Source organism: Crinia signifera, unplaced genomic scaffold (assembly GCF_055691185.1).
Source record: "Crinia signifera unplaced genomic scaffold, ASM5569118v1 HAP2_SCAFFOLD_495, whole genome shotgun sequence".
Classification (NCBI taxonomy): Eukaryota; Metazoa; Chordata; class Amphibia; order Anura; family Myobatrachidae; genus Crinia; species Crinia signifera.
Window position 1 is genome coordinate 55,204 of NW_028142388.1, and position 19,574 is coordinate 74,777.

The window sequence follows — 19,574 nt, forward strand, 5'->3', positions numbered from 1 at the left end:
TAGCTTCTATACCCCTTCCCTACCCCCAGTACTGCCTATCCCTAATCCACCTTGGCCTCTCCCTAACCATACAGGAGCCGCTAGGCCGCAAGGCGGCCAATAGCGGCATTCGGGAGGCGGAGCCGCACGATGTACACAAACACCGTGCGGCTCCCTGCTGTCCGGGCTGGTTTCGCGTGTCGGTTTTTTTTTTTTTTGCCAAGACCCTTACCTGGACTACGTCGCGCTGGGACAGGTGAGTATGGTTTCCTTCCATAGGTTCCCACATGGATTTCTTCGGACTCCGGACCGCCGACGCCATCGCCGACAGGGATGCCGACAGGGATGCCGACATGGATACAGACGCAGACACAGACCAGGACATCAGGACCAGGGCTACCTACGGGCTCAAGATAGGTAAGTATCAGTATGTATGTGTTATGGATGTATTAAACTTTTATTTTTCACGTGTGTCAGTGTGTTTATTGTACGATTTCTTTTACTGTGGAACTACAAGACCCAGCGGGCCCTTTAATGCCCCGCAGGCTGGGACTTGTGGTTCTCCAAGTCCCAGCTTGCGGTGGAGGCTTGCTGGGACTCATAGTTCACCAGTAAAAGACAATAGTTTTTATTCTATTTTTTACACCATTCCATCAGCCCGATGCCCACCGCCCAGAGGCATCGGGGATAGCACCAGGCTTCAGCCTCGTCAGGTAAGTCCTGGAGGGGGGGGGGGGCCCCTTCATTGGGGGGGTCCCCACTCCCCCAGGGCCCCTGGCCAGGCTGACTGGTCGGTAGGGTTAATGCTTTGGCCGCGGGACCTTATATAATAAGTGTCCCCCGGCTGTGGCATTACCCTGCTGGCTGGTTGTGCCTGGGGCTAGTTCTTAAAATACGGGGGACCCCTAGTCATTTTGTCCCCCGTATTTTGGGAAACAGCCCCGGACCTGGAGCCTGGGGCTGGTTGTAAAAAATCAGGGAACCCCTATTTGTCGGGTTTCCTGATTTTTTTAATACCAGCCCCGGCTCCTTCAGCCTGGTGCTGGTTACGGCAGTGGGGGGGGGGACCCCATGCCGTTTTTTTTTTAACGGGTAAAGGGCTACCCCTTTCCCACTGCCAAAAAAATGGCTCTTACACGGTAAAAACACTGCTTTTTACCCAGTTAACAAATACCGGTATTTGTTACCCGTGTAAAGCAACCTGGAGCTTTCCCACTGCAGCTCTAACCGTTTAAAAAGGCTAAAAAAACGGCATTTTACCGCATAAAGCCTGCAGTGGGAAAGGGGCATTAGTTTTGTGTGCGCTTTGGAAAAGGGGTATGGCCACTGGAAAAGGGGGCATGTCTTTCAGTGAAGTGTACCACATCACATACACCACAATAGTAGGACTCCCTATACTATCTAGTACTAGTGCCCTTACACATTGTGCCACACAGTATGAGCCAAAATTCAAGGACAGCAAGGACAAAGGGACAGGGAGAGTGACAGCAGAGAGACAGTGGGAACACAGAGTGACAGCAGGGACACAGAGACGGCCACATATGTACTGTATATTGGGCATCATGGTACGTGGCATATGTATAATGCCCATTATACATATGCCGAACACTGTGAAGCCCATTCTACATATGCAGTACACCGTGATGCCCATTAAATATATATGCCCCACACCGTGATGGCCATTATACATATGCCGAACACTTTGATGCCCATTATACATATGCTACACACCGTGATGCTCATTACAGATATGCCACACACTGAGATACCCATTACATATTATGGCACATAAGCTTGATGCAAGGGTCTTCATACTCGATGCCAAGGGGGTTTACATGCTCCTAGCCAGGGGGAAGCAGTCTGACAGCCGGGCAGAAAGCGGTGTGCTGCCCGGCTGGTTAAATAGCGGGTCCGCAGTTGCTGCAGTGAAACAGTGTGACTGCCAGGCAGAATTGGTCGGCTGCTTGGCTGTCTTTAGAGCGGGTATGCAGCAGTTTGAAATCTCGCGCTGGGTCACCAGCCAATCAGGAGTGGCAGTGGTGTCTCATGATTGGCTGCCAGGCCGCAAGCTCCTATAGACTGCCGGACTGGCGCAACATTTCAAACTGCTGCTTAGAACTGAACTTATAAAGGCAGGCGACAGGCAGTCCACCTCTTCTGTCCGGCTGACACTTTTCCCAGCAGCTGCTGCAGACCCGCTCTTTAGACAGCCAGGCAGCACATCCCTCTCTGCCCCTCTCTGCCCAGCTTCAATATGCGTATGCCAAAAAAAAGAAGCAGTGCTCGAAGAAGGTGCGGGTATACTATACCGGTGAATGTGGCACCCCACAAGCTGGGGCACAAGTGCCAGCAGCATAAAGTAATGGAAACACTGTAAAAAGCATAAAGTAGCTGTGGCACTACAGGTGCCAGCATGACTGTGTATTAAAAAGTACTACTTGAGTTGCACAGAACTGAGCTTATATAGCTTGCAGCACAAAAGGGGTTAACAGCTCAGCTCACAGCAAGGCAGGTCAGTTTGCAAAAAGAAACATTGTTACAGAACTGACAAGTTTGCAGAAAAAGGTGGGAAATCCTGGATGGAATCTCTCCCTGGGAGTCTGACTGAGACAGGAGAGCAGAGTGAGAAGTGTGTAGTTGTTGACTGGTGAATGCTGAAGCTGGCAGAACCCTGAAGGCTGGGGAAAGCAGTGTGCCCTAAAGTGTATGGGGGGGCACAGACTGGCAGCATGCAGAGAGCACTGGTCAGTGAGGACAGCCTGTCAGCCCCATCAGCAAGTGTGCAGCTGCAAGGGTCAGAGAGTGGGAGAGTGGGCATGGCTGCACATTGCACCCCACACAACACCCCAGCTCCCCTAAAAAGCATTCAGCATGGCTGCACATTGCACCCCAACAACTAATGGGAAGAAAAAAACAACAACTGGCAAATATGCAAAATGACATTTAGGGGTGAGACAAAACCCAAAAGGGGTGCGCAGTGCAGGCATGCCTTTCAGGGAAGCTGGAGTGTGGTGAGGGGGATCCCGACATGCTTTGGGGCGTGACCCAGGGCCCCCATTTCAAAATGGCTGCAGTTTTTTTTTTTTATGTCTTTTTTTTTGGGCTGCAGTCATTTTGAAATGGGGACACACAAACACGCCCAAAGAATGAATGGCACCCCACACAACACCCCAGCTCCCCTTAAAAGCATGCAGCATGGCTGCACATTGCACCAAGCACATGTTAAAATAAAAAACTTAAAGCAAACCCCCATAGCAAGTGCAATATTAGTGCATCACAATACTCACCTGCAAAAGAAAAGAAAAAATACACTCTGCTCTCTCCACGGGTGCTTGGGTCCTGGGAGAACCATTAGCATGCAGCACTCCACCCCTGCTGAAAACTAATGGCGAATGTACGCAGCAGGAAACTCGCTGATATGAGCGAGGAAGAGCGGGAATACATGCTCCCGCCCTCCCCCAGTCACCTGATACGCCAGATAGGCTGAGATTCACCGTTGGGGGCGGTGAATCTCAGCCACGTTGAATAGGCTGACTCGTCGAGTCCCGACGAATAGCCATGCTTGGAGAATCGCCGCTAAAAGCCGGCGAATTGTCGGCGAATAAAAAACTTGATTCGCCGTGGCCGGTGATAATTCTCATTGAATACCGCCCTATGTCCACTTGGATGGTAAAGAACTTTCACCTTTTTTTTTTTTTAAATGCGAACAGCTTGTGTCGACCCAAATCGGCATCTTCATGGTGAAAAAAGTCTCAGTCAAACTAGGTGTTTTATAGGGATGCAGTCAATTTACCGACGAACATTTGACCAACTGTTGTTATGTTGTTATACCAATGCCCATTGACCGACAGTCAAAATACCGAAACGGTTATTATACCGACATTAATTATGCCGACATGTTGAAAAGACAGACATGGTTAAAATCTTGATGTTAAATATGCCTACACATGCGTTTTCAAGCACTTTTTCCCCAAAACACTTTTTCATACTTTACCTTCCCAATGCTCCTGGATTGGGAGTAGAATAGTGTGCTAAGCACAGTGAGGCACCGTGCCCGGAGCCTCTCCCTGGCTGTGGGGCCAGGTAAGAAACCCCCAGGGCAGCTGAGTAATGAGCCCCGGGGGCAGCTGCTCGGGACTCCCACAGGCAACCCGGCGTGTGACGATGTTTCCTTTTTTTTTTTTTTTTTTTTTCAAGGTGCATGGATCACGGAGCATAGCTCTCTCCCCCCTGACACCCAGAAGTCCCAACGACGAGTACTGATTGGCCCACGGGCCATTCAGTCACATATAATGGCTGACCATCGATAGCTAAAACTATCGATGGTTATCCATCAAATAGTTTGCCACTATCAATGGCTGGGTGCAGAATCGCCATCGATGGCAACCATTGATGGCCTCTGTACCGATGGTCATCCCTAGTTACAGGCAGCAGCAGCATCACTCTCCCGAGTCCCTCCTCTTTTTCCTCAGCTGTGTGTTTAGTGCCGCCCACTTTCCTCCCCTTCCTTAGCAACAACCCGACAGTAAGACTTCCTGTGCTCTGCCTCTGCAGTGCTGAGCATTCTGCACACGTGGGTGGCTGTGTGCACTGGAGGAGCACTGCAGCCAGCAATACCAGCTCTCAGGTATGTGATATATGTGCTGGGGAGGGAGTAAGTGACATGTTAATATGTCCAGGGGGTTAATAATGTCATGGTAATGTGTTCTGGGAGGGTGAGGCCCAGGGGAGAGACATTTTAATGTGTTCTGGGAGGGGGGAGGGGGCTGACATGTGTGCAGGTGTTAGTGACATTTTAATGGGTGTTGTGGGGGTGACATGGTAATGTGTGCTAGGGGAGACTACATGTTGATGTGTGCTGGGGGCTGACCTCTCAATGGGTGCTTGGAGGGGCTGACATGTTAATGGGTGCAGGGGGGCTGACATGTTAATGGTTGCTGGGGGGGGGGGGGCTGACATGTTAATGGTTGCTAGGGGGGGGGGGGGGGCTGACCGATATGGCTCCCTGCTGGATCCACTGGAGCCCCTCAGGCGCTTTCGGCTGCTTACTAGTAGCTATAGGCCAGATGAACTAGACTGCTGCTACTCCCCAAAAAAACTTCCAGAAATGCAACCATTGCTGTATAAGGGGAAATCAGTCACAGGGGGATACGGTCGCATTGTTGACAGCACTTAGGTTGACAGGTGTCTAGGTCGACATGGGTGAAGGTCGACAGGTATCAAGGTCGACATGGGTTTAGGTCGACACAGTGCTAGGTCGACATGGGTTAGGTCGGAAGGTCGACATGTTTTCTTTTACAGTTTTTTGAGCCGACAGGCAGTAGTTCATGCCCTAACATCCACTAGGGCATGGTGGGAGAATAAAATAGTGTGCCCGAGAGGGGCGTGGCTTCGGCGGACATGGAGTAGCTGCTTCCAACCTGAGCTCTCCGTCCCCGATATCCTGTATCTATATCCTGCATGCACTTATACTGCTCCTGGACCACACTGCTGGTGGGGGAATATCCCCAGAACAGATTAAGCCCCATCTCGTTCCTGTACCTGGTGTGCGGCCTGACTTACAGCCGAGGGAGCCTGCCGGAGGTCACGCAGGGAGCCGCGGACGCCATTTTCTTTCCCCTGCCAGGTGCCGCTGTCGTGTGTGCCCTGCGTGTCTTCCTCTTCACGGACAGGAGGCGCGCTACTGCGGAGGGACGCCGCCGGGCTACTGTGTGTGTGCTGCCTGTCCGGGTGAGTCTGTTTGGCCGCCCTCTCTCCCCCGTTTGCTGTGCGCCTGGAAGGGCGCCTCCTGCCACCCCCGTCCTGCCCTCCAGGCTGCTGGGATCTACAGCGCGTCACGGCGCCTGAATTTGCTGGTCAGCCATCTTGGCCGGGGGGGTCCCAGCAGGTCTGCCATCATAATCTACCTCTCCTGTGTTTGAGTCTGGGACTGCCTGCATTTACTGTGAATACATTAACACCGCTTGTAGCAAGTCTTGATTTATAACTGTCACTGCTCTGAGAGTGATATAAAATCTCATACTAGCCAGATCCTTTAGTGCTACAAGGTAATTTGGACAATATCCTGCTGACACCTATGGTACACACTGGTGGTGTGCTAGCCACCACCATTTTGCCATTGCTTTCCATATTGAGTATCATCTAACTTTCTAGGATGTCAGGCTTTGTGCAACAAATCCTCCAGGCCATCAATTCCTCCACTCAGAGGCTACTTGCCAAACTTGATACTATGGTGGGTGCACCTATAACTCCTGAAAATATGACCTCTGTGTCATCTGCGCTAGATTGGCAACAGGACCCTCCTGTCAGGGAGGTAGTGTCTTCTTCATCCACTACTCTCTTTTCAACTCCTGCAGATGAGGAATCTATAAAAATCAGTTCTGCAGCTGCAACAATGGATCCAACCTGCCAAATAGATGCTTCTAACACTGCCTCTGCTACTGTTACGGTACCAGCTGTTGCGGCCTCTTCGGAGCTCCGTTGTACGACTCTCGCAGTGACACTACAGCTACGAAAACCCCTCTGCACCTACTCCTTACATCTATTTCCATATTTCTGGATTGATGGGACACTCCTGGATCTCTTGTCCATGTACTTTCGGCTCCTATGTGCATGTCCTTGGGTGTACGATGGAGGGACTGTTGTCTTTAAGACTCTGCGGGGGAGGAGGGCCTGGCCCGACTAATATTTTTCATACTCTTACGCTCCAAAATATCTTCGTTGTTAACTGAGGCTTGGCCGGTTTAATACTTTCATCTCCTGTGCTTTTACATGTCTGCTGGTTTAGTGACCGTTTTGTATGTTTCCATGATATATAACTTTCGCAGATTCTACTTTGTTGCCTAATACTGAGACGGGATCATTTTATATTGTAATTATGCTGCAGCATCCTTGCTATACTAGTTAATAATTACAGCCATTGCCCCATTTAGCCCATTCGCCTATTATCCGACCATATGGGGGGGGGGGGGGGGGGGAAGGGGTGAATTAGGATTTTAGGCTAGGTTAGCTAATATAAGCTGAAGGCCACTAATTTATCCCCTCTTAGTAATAGTAGTATAGACAGTTGGGAAGAGGAGGGTAGGTTGTTCGGGATCCAGGTATACCTAGGTTGGGGTTAGGTCATACAGGGTGGGGGTATTTTGGGAAGGTTTATTTTGGGTTTTTGGGGGGGTTTTGCTTTGGGTAGGTTAGGTATTATATTCAAGATAGTGGGTTACTTATTTTTACATTTTATTTTACTCCCCTTGTCTGACCAGACCTACAATTCTGCAATAATAATTTCTCCTAGTCTAGTAACTTCTTAGCTGGGAAATATACTGTCCTATCAGACTATATCCGCTCTGTCATACTTTTTATTATATTGTGGTGTGGTATTTCACTCTGTATGTATATGTGTCATATACTCGGTAGTACCTAGAACCCAGATGGCGCCTTTGGGCAATAGGGCTCGATATATCCTGCATTAGAGAGTTTTTTTTTTTTTTTTTTTTACTTTCTATGTCCACAAACAATACCCTTATTTTTACCCTTGCTTTCATGCATCATTGCAGTATCAACGTTACCCTAGCTGCACTTTTTTGTATTTAGTATCATGTACTAAACTGGATTTCACTGTCTGTGTCTACAAACTATTGCCTGTAACGGGAGTTTATGTTGCATTACTAAAAATTTCAATAAAAATTATTGAATTAAAAAAAAATAGTGTGCCCGAAGCATCGCAAGGGCTTCGGTTGACTTCCAACTGTGTTCATGTTCACAGTGTCGACATTCGGGTAAAAAACCATGTTGACCTTTCCGACCTGTCGACCCAACGGTGTCGACTTAATGACTGCGCGTCTCTGCACTTCCCCCTTATACAACACTGCTGGTGTCTGCAGATCTGATTGTTACTGGGTTATGGTGAATGTCATATGCTGCAGATCTGATTGTTACTGACGCTTATAGTTTCCAAACCTATAAGCGTTGCCTGAAAACTCATCTCTTCAGGCAAGCTTATCAAATTCCAGAACCAGTCACAGAACCTTGCATTCTGGTGGAATCGAGGCAATAAAGAATACAGTATCTATCCTTATGTATCAATGCCTATTTCCCTATAGATTGTAAGCTTGCGAGCAGGGCCCTCCTACCTTTTGACTGTCTTAAAAGTCCCTGTTTGTTGTATCACTATCTCCTTTTGTAAAGCGCAACGGAATATGCTGCGCTCTATAAGTAACTTAATAAAAATAAAATAAATGAAATACTGGGTATTTATTGTAATGATGATTATGTAATGTAGTGATGTAGTGCAGTGTGTAGCGGGATGTAATGTAGTACAGCATGGAGGGAGATAGTCATGTAGTGCGGCGTGTATATATACAGGGGCGTAGCTATGGTAAGGCAGCCCCAGCCATCGCGGGGGGGAGCCGGTGTCACTGGGGCGCAGCAGGGTCACGGCACTCTCAAAGCCGAGCTCTGCTCAGTGCTCTGCTGCTGGGAGGAAGCTGGGTATATACTGTTGAGCCGCCTGTAGGTGGCGCTGCAGCGCACAGCTGAGCTCCTCGGCTGTCAGGAAGAAGCTCCTCTCTCTGTCTCAGGACATGGGGCTGCCTGATACACGGAGCTATGAATAGGTGACATGCTGATTTTACAGGTTTGTGTCCCTTGTTGTGGGTGCCAGTTGCAGGGGCATGGACAGGGGAAGAAAAGTGTGGGCACCATTAATGTAAGCTGGTGGCCCAGTGAGTACTATGTCTTGGTAGCTGCAGTGGGAAGGGGGAGGACTGGGTATATGGAAACTGGGTGCCCTCCATTGCTTGTGGGGGTTATTTGCTTTAGTATTGGTGTTTGTAAGTATGCTGTATGTGTGTATGTATGTATACTTTTTGTGTATGCTCTGTGTGTCTATAGCGTGTGTATGTTTATAAATATGCTGTATGTGTGCATGTTGTATGGTATCTGTGGTCGTATGCCATGTGTGTATGCTGTATGTGTGTGTGTATATGTAAATATGCTGTGTGTGTGCATGTATGGTATCTGTACCAGTATGCCATGTGTGTGTCCGTGTATGTCCTTTGTGTCTAAGGTATGTGTGCTTTAATGTCCTGTGTGTGAATGGTATGTGCGTGTGCGTGTCTGTATGGCATGTCCTGTGTGTATGTATGGCATGCGTGTGATTACTGTAGTGTGCATGTATGTTCTGTTTGTATGTATGTATGGTATGTGCGTGTATATTATGTGTGTCTGTATGGTATATGTGTGTGTTTGTGATGTGTGTCTGTATATATGGTATGTGTGCATGTATGTCCTGTTTGTATATATATATGTATGGTATGTGCGTGTATGGTATGTGTGTATGGTATGTGTGCATGTATGCCCTGTGTGTCTGCTATCTATTAGCCCCTGGTCCCTGGATGCCAGCATTCAGTATAGCGTCACTAGCATCCCTAATGCCTTTAGAAGAGCGGCCGCTGAACTTGAAATGAGTTAGGATGCCAATGCCGTAATACTGACAGCTAGAATCCTGATTGGTGAGTATGAAGGAAAGAGCGGAGCGAGACAGCGAAACGCTATGGAGAGAGTGGGGGTGTGAAGGAGAGAGAAATAGAGAGACAGTGATGGAAAGAAAAATAAAGTGTCAGAGAGAGAGAGAGAATCGGACCCTTTATATATTTTGCAATGGGACCCACAAGGTTCTAGTTATGCTCCTGCACCCCAATTGTTTGCCCTGAGTTGCTGGCAGCAGCACCAGAGCACCCTGACCTATGATAGTTTCATAGTAGGTAAGGCTGAAAAAAGACTTGCGTCCATCTAGTTCAACCTGGTATAGATATCCATTGCTGATTTGGTAGGTTCTGGTATTTTACAGACAAATTATATTTCTTATTTGTACCCATGGATGTTTTCTCCAGTAAATGATTGTCCAACTTTGCCTTGAACGCATTTAATGAGCCAGCCGTTACCACCTCTCTGGGAAGAGAGTTCCAGAGTTTGACTGTTCTGACCGTAAAGAAATTCTTTCTACTAGCTGAATGAAATCTTTTTTCTTCTAATCTATACTCATGCCCTCGCGTCCTAGATTCCTTTCTAGTAGAAAATAGGGTGTGTGACAGTTCCTTATATTGGCCCTTGATATACTTGTACATATTGAGCATGTCCCCCATCATCCTTTTTCATCTCCCACAGCAGCAGCGTGTCTCCTGGGCAGCAGAACTTGCTGCTGCAGTGCAGACTCCACCCTTCCTGTCCTAGAGACCAACCAAGCTATCACACGCGCAAAGCCCAGGAGGAGCGGCCATCAAAAAGCACCCGTCGTGACCTTCAAGATAATGGTTGTGACCCACTGCCATCCTCGCGCTTCAGTGTCCTCTCCTGGCTGCAGTTCTAGCATCTGGTAAGATGTGTTTTGCTTGGTTTCGGGTCAGAAGATGGGGTAACTGGCGCTCATTTAGGGCACCCTCATATGTTTGTGTGTCAGGATGGTGCTCTCTTCCCAGAGGCTGCCCCGGTTCCTGCTGCTGGCCGTGCATGGGGTATAGAGGTGATGTCAATGGTGCCTGCAGCAGCACTGGAAATAACTTTCAATATGCCAGCTTAAAGTGCAATGTATGTACACTTCTAAACCTAGTAGCTTCTATACCCCTTCCCTACCCCCAGTACTGCCTATCCCTAATCCACCTTGGCCTCTCCCTAACCATACAGGAGCCGCTAGGCCGCAAGGCGGCCAATAGCGGCATTCGGGAGGCGGAGCCGCACGATGTACACAAACACCGTGCGGCTCCCTGCTGTCCGGGCTGGTTTCGCGTGTCGGTTTTTTTTTTTTTGCCAAGACCCTTACCTGGACTACGTCGCGCTGGGACAGGTGAGTATGGTTTCCTTCCATAGGTTCCCACATGGATTTCTTCGGACTCCGGACCGCCGACGCCATCGCCGACAGGGATGCCGACAGGGATGCCGACATGGATACAGACGCAGACACAGACCAGGACATCAGGACCAGGGCTACCTACGGGCTCAAGATAGGTAAGTATCAGTATGTATGTGTTATGGATGTATTAAACTTTTATTTTTCACGTGTGTCAGTGTGTTTATTGTACGATTTCTTTTACTGTGGAACTACAAGACCCAGCGGGCCCTTTAATGCCCCGCAGGCTGGGACTTGTGGTTCTCCAAGTCCCAGCTTGCGGTGGAGGCTTGCTGGGACTCATAGTTCACCAGTAAAAGACAATAGTTTTTATTCTATTTTTTACACCATTCCATCAGCCCGATGCCCACCGCCCAGAGGCATCGGGGATAGCACCAGGCTTCAGCCTCGTCAGGTAAGTCCTGGAGGGGGGGGGGGGCCCCCTTCATTGGGGGGGTCCCCACTCCCCCAGGGCCCCTGGCCAGGCTGACTGGTCGGTAGGGTTAATGCTTTGGCCGCGGGACCTTATATAATAAGTGTCCCCCGGCTGTGGCATTACCCTGCTGGCTGGTTGTGCCTGGGGCTAGTTCTTAAAATACGGGGGACCCCTAGTCATTTTGTCCCCCGTATTTTGGGAAACAGCCCCGGACCTGGAGCCTGGGGCTGGTTGTAAAAAATCAGGGAACCCCTATTTGTCGGGTTTCCTGATTTTTTTAATACCAGCCCCGGCTCCTTCAGCCTGGTGCTGGTTACGGCAGTGGGGGGGGGGGACCCCATGCCGTTTTTTTTTTAACGGGTAAAGGGCTACCCCTTTCCCACTGCCAAAAAAATGGCTCTTACACGGTAAAAACACTGCTTTTTACCCAGTTAACAAATACCGGTATTTGTTACCCGTGTAAAGCAACCTGGAGCTTTCCCACTGCAGCTCTAACCGTTTAAAAAGGCTAAAAAAACGGCATTTTACCGCATAAAGCCTGCAGTGGGAAAGGGGCATTAGTTTTGTGTGCGCTTTGGAAAAGGGGTATGGCCACTGGAAAAGGGGGCATGTCTTTCAGTGAAGTGTACCACATCACATACACCACAATAGTAGGACTCCCTATACTATCTAGTACTAGTGCCCTTACACATTGTGCCACACAGTATGAGCCAAAATTCAAGGACAGCAAGGACAAAGGGACAGGGAGAGTGACAGCAGAGAGACAGTGGGAACACAGAGTGACAGCAGGGACACAGAGACAGCCACATATGTACTGTATATTGGGCATCATGGTACGTGGCATATGTATAATGCCCATTATACATATGCCGAACACTGTGAAGCCCATTCTACATATGCAGTACACCGTGATGCCCATTAAATATATATGCCCCACACCGTGATGGCCATTATACATATGCCGAACACTTTGATGCCCATTATACATATGCTACACACCGTGATGCTCATTACAGATATGCCACACACTGAGATACCCATTACATATTATGGCACATAAGCTTGATGCAAGGGTCTTCATACTCGATGCCAAGGGGGTTTACATGCTCCTAGCCAGGGGGAAGCAGTCTGACAGCCGGGCAGAAAGCGGTGTGCTGCCCGGCTGGTTAAATAGCGGGTCCGCAGTTGCTGCAGTGAAACAGTGTGACTGCCAGGCAGAATTGGTCGGCTGCTTGGCTGTCTTTAGAGCGGGTATGCAGCAGTTTGAAATCTCGCGCTGGGTCACCAGCCAATCAGGAGTGGCAGTGGTGTCTCATGATTGGCTGCCAGGCCGCAAGCTCCTATAGACTGCCGGACTGGCGCAACATTTCAAACTGCTGCTTAGAACTGAACTTATAAAGGCAGGCGACAGGCAGTCCACCTCTTCTGTCCGGCTGACACTTTTCCCAGCAGCTGCTGCAGACCCGCTCTTTAGACAGCCAGGCAGCACATCCCTCTCTGCCCCTCTCTGCCCAGCTTCAATATGCGTATGCCAAAAAAAAGAAGCAGTGCTCGAAGAAGGTGCGGGTATACTATACCGGTGAATGTGGCACCCCACAAGCTGGGGCACAAGTGCCAGCAGCATAAAGTAATGGAAACACTGTAAAAAGCATAAAGTAGCTGTGGCACTACAGGTGCCAGCATGACTGTGTATTAAAAAGTACTACTTGAGTTGCACAGAACTGAGCTTATATAGCTTGCAGCACAAAAGGGGTTAACAGCTCAGCTCACAGCAAGGCAGGTCAGTTTGCAAAAAGAAACATTGTTACAGAACTGACAAGTTTGCAGAAAAAGGTGGGAAATCCTGGATGGAATCTCTCCCTGGGAGTCTGACTGAGACAGGAGAGCAGAGTGAGAAGTGTGTAGTTGTTGACTGGTGAATGCTGAAGCTGGCAGAACCCTGAAGGCTGGGGAAAGCAGTGTGCCCTAAAGTGTATGGGGGGGCACAGACTGGCAGCATGCAGAGAGCACTGGTCAGTGAGGACAGCCTGTCAGCCCCATCAGCAAGTGTGCAGCTGCAAGGGTCAGAGAGTGGGAGAGTGGGCATGGCTGCACATTGCACCCCACACAACACCCCAGCTCCCCTAAAAAGCATTCAGCATGGCTGCACATTGCACCCCAACAACTAATGGGAAGAAAAAAACAACAACTGGCAAATATGCAAAATGACATTTAGGGGTGAGACAAAACCCAAAAGGGGTGCGCAGTGCAGGCATGCCTTTCAGGGAAGCTGGAGTGTGGTGAGGGGGATCCCGACATGCTTTGGGGCGTGACCCAGGGCCCCCATTTCAAAATGGCTGCAGTTTTTTTTTTTATGTCTTTTTTTTTGGGCTGCAGTCATTTTGAAATGGGGACACACAAACACGCCCAAAGAATGAATGGCACCCCACACAACACCCCAGCTCCCCTTAAAAGCATGCAGCATGGCTGCACATTGCACCAAGCACATGTTAAAATAAAAAACTTAAAGCAAACCCCCATAGCAAGTGCAATATTAGTGCATCACAATACTCACCTGCAAAAGAAAAGAAAAAATACACTCTGCTCTCTCCACGGGTGCTTGGGTCCTGGGAGAACCATTAGCATGCAGCACTCCACCCCTGCTGAAAACTAATGGCGAATGTACGCAGCAGGAAACTCGCTGATATGAGCGAGGAAGAGCGGGAATACATGCTCCCGCCCTCCCCCAGTCACCTGATACGCCAGATAGGCTGAGATTCACCGTTGGGGGCGGTGAATCTCAGCCACGTTGAATAGGCTGACTCGTCGAGTCCCGACGAATAGCCATGCTTGGAGAATCGCCGCTAAAAGCCGGCGAATTGTCGGCGAATAAAAAACTTGATTCGCCGTGGCCGGTGATAATTCTCATTGAATACCGCCCTATGTCCACTTGGATGGTAAAGAACTTTCACCTTTTTTTTTTTTTAAATGCGAACAGCTTGTGTCGACCCAAATCGGCATCTTCATGGTGAAAAAAGTCTCAGTCAAACTAGGTGTTTTATAGGGATGCAGTCAATTTACCGACGAACATTTGACCAACTGTTGTTATGTTGTTATACCAATGCCCATTGACCGACAGTCAAAATACCGAAACGGTTATTATACCGACATTAATTATGCCGACATGTTGAAAAGACAGACATGGTTAAAATCTTGATGTTAAATATGCCTACACATGCGTTTTCAAGCACTTTTTCCCCAAAACACTTTTTCATACTTTACCATCCCAATGCTCCTGGATTGGGAGTAGAATAGTGTGCTAAGCACAGTGAGGCACCGTGCCCGGAGCCTCTCCCTGGCTGTGGGGCCAGGTAAGAAACCCCCAGGGCAGCTGAGTAATGAGCCCCGGGGGCAGCTGCTCGGGACTCCCACAGGCAACCCGGCGTGTGACGATGTTTCCTTGTTTTTTTTTTTTTTTCTCAAGGTGCATGGATCACGGAGCATAGCTCTCTCCCCCCTGACACCCAGAAGTCCCAACGACGAGTACTGATTGGCCCACGGGCCATTCAGTCACATATAATGGCTGACCATCGATAGCTAAAACTATCGATGGTTATCCATCAAATAGTTTGCCACTATCAATGGCTGGGTGCAGAATCGCCATCGATGGCAACCATTGATGGCCTCTGTACCGATGGTCATCCCTAGTTACAGGCAGCAGCAGCATCACTCTCCCGAGTCCCTCCTCTTTTTCCTCAGCTGTGTGTTTAGTGCCGCCCACTTTCCTCCCCTTCCTTAGCAACAACCCGATAGTAAGACTTCCTGTGCTCTGCCTCTGCAGTGCTGAGCATTCTGCACACGTGGGTGGCTGTGTGCACTGGAGGAGCACTGCAGCTAGCAATACCAGCTCTCAGGTATGTGATATATGTGCTGGGGAGGGAGTAAGTGACATGTTAATATGTCCAGGGGGTTAATAATGTCATGGTAATGTGTTCTGGGAGGGTGAGGCCCAGGGGAGAGACATTTTAATGTGTTCTGGGAGGGGGGAGGGGGCTGACATGTGTGCAGGTGTTAGTGACATTTTAATGGGTGTTGTGGGGGTGACATGGTAATGTGTGCTAGGGGAGACTACATGTTGATGTGTGCTGGGGGCTGACCTCTCAATGGGTGCTTGGAGGGGCTGACATGTTAATGGGTGCAGGGGGGCTGACATGTTAATGGTTGCTGGGGGGGGGGGGGGCTGACATGTTAATGGTTGCTAGGGGGGGGGGGGCTGACCGATATGGCTGCCTGCTGGATCCACTGGAGCCCCTCAGGCGCTTTCGGCTGCTTACTAGTAGCTATAGGCCAGATGAACTAGACTGCTGCTACTCCCCAAAAAAACTTCCAGAAATGCAACCATTGCTGTATAAGGGGAAATCAGTCACAGGGGGATACGGTCGCATTGTTGACAGCACTTAGGTTGACAGGTGTCTAGGTCGACATGGGTGAAGGTCGACAGGTATCAAGGTCGACATGGGTTTAGGTCGACACAGTGCTAGGTCGACATGGGTTAGGTCGGAAGGTCGACATGTTTTCTTTTACAGTTTTTTGAGCCGACAGGCAGTAGTTCATGCCCTAACATCCACTAGGGCATGGTGGGAGAATAAAATAGTGTGCCCGAGAGGGGCGTGGCTTCGGCGGACATGGAGTAGCTGCTTCCAACCTGAGCTCTCCGTCCCCGATATCCTGTATCTATATCCTGCATGCACTTATACTGCTCCTGGACCACACTGCTGGTGGGGGAATATCCCCAGAACAGATTAAGCCCCATCTCGTTCCTGTACCTGGTGTGCGGCCTGACTTACAGCCGAGGGAGCCTGCCGGAGGTCACGCAGGGCGCCGCGGACGCCATTTTCTTTCCCCTGCCAGGTGCCGCTGTCGTGTGTGCCCTGCGTGTCTTCCTCTTCACGGACAGGAGGCGCGCTACTGCGGAGGGACGCCGCCGGGCTACTGTGTGTGTGCTGCCTGTCCGGGTGAGTCTGTTTGGCCGCCCTCTCTCCCCCGTTTGCTGTGCGCCTGGAAGGGCGCCTCCTGCCACCCCCGTCCTGCCCTCCAGGCTGCTGGGATCTACAGCGCGTCACGGCGCCTGAATTTGCTGGTCAGCCATCTTGGCCGGGGGGGTCCCAGCAGGTCTGCCATCATAATCTACCTCTCCTGTGTTTGAGTCTGGGACTGCCTGCATTTACTGTGAATACATTAACACCGCTTGTAGCAAGTCTTGATTTATAACTGTCACTGCTCTGAGAGTGATATAAAATCTCATACTAGCCAGATCCTTTAGTGCTACAAGGTAATTTGGACAATATCCTGCTGACACCTATGGTACACACTGGTGGTGTGCTAGCCACCACCATTTTGCCATTGCTTTCCATATTGAGTATCATCTAACTTTCTAGGATGTCAGGCTTTGTGCAACAAATCCTCCAGGCCATCAATTCCTCCACTCAGAGGCTACTTGCCAAACTTGATACTATGGTGGGTGCACCTATAACTCCTGAAAATATGACCTCTGTGTCATCTGCGCTAGATTGGCAACAGGACCCTCCTGTCAGGGAGGTAGTGTCTTCTTCATCCACTACTCTCTTTTCAACTCCTGCAGATGAGGAATCTATAAAAATCAGTTCTGCAGCTGCAACAATGGATCCAACCTGCCAAATAGATGCTTCTAACACTGCCTCTGCTACTGTTACGGTACCAGCTGTTGCGGCCTCTTCGGAGCTCCGTTGTACGACTCTCGCAGTGACACTACAGCTACGAAAACCCCTCTGCACCTACTCCTTACATCTATTTCCATATTTCTGGATTGATGGGACACTCCTGGATCTCTTGTCCATGTACTTTCGGCTCCTATGTGCATGTCCTTGGGTGTACGATGGAGGGACTGTTGTCTTTAAGACTCTGCGGGGGAGGAGGGCCTGGCCCGACTAATATTTTTCATACTCTTACGCTCCAAAATATCTTCGTTGTTAACTGAGGCTTGGCCGGTTTAATACTTTCATCTCCTGTGCTTTTACATGTCTGCTGGTTTAGTGACCGTTTTGTATGTTTCCATGATATATAACTTTCGCAGATTCTACTTTGTTGCCTAATACTGAGACGGGATCATTTTATATTGTAATTATGCTGCAGCATCCTTGCTATACTAGTTAATAATTACAGCCATTGCCCCATTTAGCCCATTCGCCTATTATCCGACCATATGGGGGGGGGGGAGGATGGGGGGGTGGGGGGAAGGGGTGAATTAGGATTTTAGGCTAGGTTAGCTAATATAAGCTGAAGGCCACTAATTTATCCCCTCTTAGTAATAGTAGTATAGACAGTTGGGAAGAGGAGGGTAGGTTGTTCGGGATCCAGGTATACCTAGGTTGGGGTTAGGTCATACAGGGTGGGGGTATTTTGGGAAGGTTTATTTTGGGTTTTTGGGGGGGTTTTGCTTTGGGTAGGTTAGGTATTATATTCAAGATAGTGGGTTACTTATTTTTACATTTTATTTTACTCCCCTTGTCTGACCAGACCTACAATTCTGCAATAATAATTTCTCCTAGTCTAGTAACTTCTTAGCTGGGAAATATACTGTCCTATCAGACTATATCCGCTCTGTCATACTTTTTATTATATTGTGGTGTGGTATTTCACTCTGTATGTATATGTGTCATATACTCGGTAGTACCTAGAACCCAGATGGCGCCTTTGGGCAATAGGGCTCGATATATCCTGCATTAGAGAGTTTTTTTTTTGTTTTTTTTTTACTTTCTATGTCCACAAACAATACCCTTATTTTTACCCTTGCTTTCATGCATCATTGCAGTATCAACGTTACCCTAGCTGCACTTTTTTGTATTTAGTATCATGTACTAAACTGGATTTCACTGTCTGTGTCTACAAACTATTGCCTGTAACGGGAGTTTATGTTGCATTACTAAAAATTTCAATAAAAATTATTGAATTAAAAAAAAATAGTGTGCCCGAAGCATCGCAAGGGCTTCGGTTGACTTCCAACTGTGTTCATGTTCACAGTGTCGACATTCGGGTAAAAAACCATGTTGACCTTTCCGACCTGTCGACCCAACGGTGTCGACTTAATGACTGCGCGTCTCTGCACTTCCCCCTTATACAACACTGCTGGTGTCTGCAGATCTGATTGTTACTGGGTTATGGTGAATGTCATATGCTGCAGATCTGATTGTTACTGACGCTTATAGTTTCCAAACCTATAAGCGTTGCCTGAAAACTCATCTCTTCAGGCAAGCTTATCAAATTCCAGAACCAGTCACAGAACCTTGCATTCTGGTGGAATCGAGGCAATAAAGAATACAGTATCTATCCTTATGTATCAATGCCTATTTCCCTATAGATTGATTGTAAGCTTGCGAGCAGGGCCCTCCTACCTTTTGACTGTCTTAAAAGTCCCTGTTTGTTGTATCACTATCTCCTTTTGTAAAGCGCAATGGAATATGCTGCGCTCTATAAGTAACTTAATAAAAATAAAATAAATGAAATACTGGGTATTTATTGTAATGATGATTATGTAATGTAGTGATGTAGTGCAGTGTGTAGCGGGATGTAATGTAGTACAGCATGGAGGGAGATAGTCATGTAGTGCGGCGTGTATATATACAGGGGCGTAGCTATGGTAAGGCAGCCCCAGCCATCGCGGGGGGGAGCCGGTGTCACTGGGGCGCAGCAGGGTCACGGCACTCTCAAAGCCGAGCTCTGCTCAGTGCTCTGCTGCTGGGAGGAAGCTGGGTATATACTGTTGAGCCGCCTGTAGGTGGCGCTGCAGCGCACAGCTGAGCTCCTCGGCTGTCAGGAAGAAGCTCCTCTCTCTGTCTCAGGACATGGGGCTGCCTGATACACGGAGCTATGAATAGGTGACATGCTGATTTTACAGGTTTGTGTCCCTTGTTGTGGGTGCCAGTTGCAGGGGCATGGACAGGGGAAGAAAAGTGTGGGCACCATTAATGTAAGCTGGTGGCCCAGTGAGTACTATGTCTTGGTAGCTGCAGTGGGAAGGGGGAGGACTGGGTATATGGAAACTGGGTGCCCTCCATTGCTTGTGGGGGTTATTTGCTTTAGTATTGGTGTTTGTAAGTATGCTGTATGTGTGTATGTATGTATACTTTTTGTGTATGCTCTGTGTGTCTATAGCGTGTGTATGTTTATAAATATGCTGTATGTGTGCATGTTGTATGGTATCTGTGGTCGTATGCCATGTGTGTATGCTGTATGTGTGTGTGTATATGTAAATATGCTGTG

At 48.8% G+C, this 19,574-nt stretch overlaps 1 long non-coding RNA gene across 1 annotated transcript in view; it reads left to right on the forward strand.

Moving 5' to 3' along the window:
* LOC146055578 (uncharacterized) overlaps positions 1-10,708 on the forward strand; it is a 32,763-nt gene extending 22,055 nt beyond the window's left edge. Inside the window, exon 4 of the long non-coding RNA XR_014468771.1 lies at positions 10,144-10,708. This is a non-coding gene — a long non-coding RNA (uncharacterized LOC146055578). The remainder of the gene's footprint in view (positions 1-10,143) is intronic.
* Positions 10,709-19,574: the final 8,866 nt, after the last annotated feature.